This window comes from Chelonoidis abingdonii, chromosome 19 (assembly GCF_003597395.2).
Source record: "Chelonoidis abingdonii isolate Lonesome George chromosome 19, CheloAbing_2.0, whole genome shotgun sequence".
Lineage (NCBI taxonomy): Eukaryota > Metazoa > Chordata > Testudines > Testudinidae > Chelonoidis > Chelonoidis abingdonii.
The window spans coordinates 18,586,958-18,587,234 of NC_133787.1; positions in this window are offsets into that span (position 1 = coordinate 18,586,958).

The following is a 277-nucleotide window of genomic DNA, read 5'->3' on the forward strand; positions in this document are numbered from 1 at the left end:
CAGGCTTTGCTCCCTGCCTCTTCTCAGCCTAGGGCTGCCTAAAGGCTGGGGCAGGGAGTCTGCTTTGCCTTGAGAAGGCCCCATGGCGCTGTCTGTCCCACCCCCGGGGCGCCCCTGCCTCGCTCTGGCGCACAGAACTGACCCACGAGCCAAGCCGGGGGAGGGGTCGTGGCCTTGAGGTGCACGCGCGACTCTCCGGTAGGGGAGTGTGCCCGAGGGACAGGTAGGGGCGGGGCTCTATAGCAGGGGGAGGAGGGTGGCGTTACGCGGCGTGGTG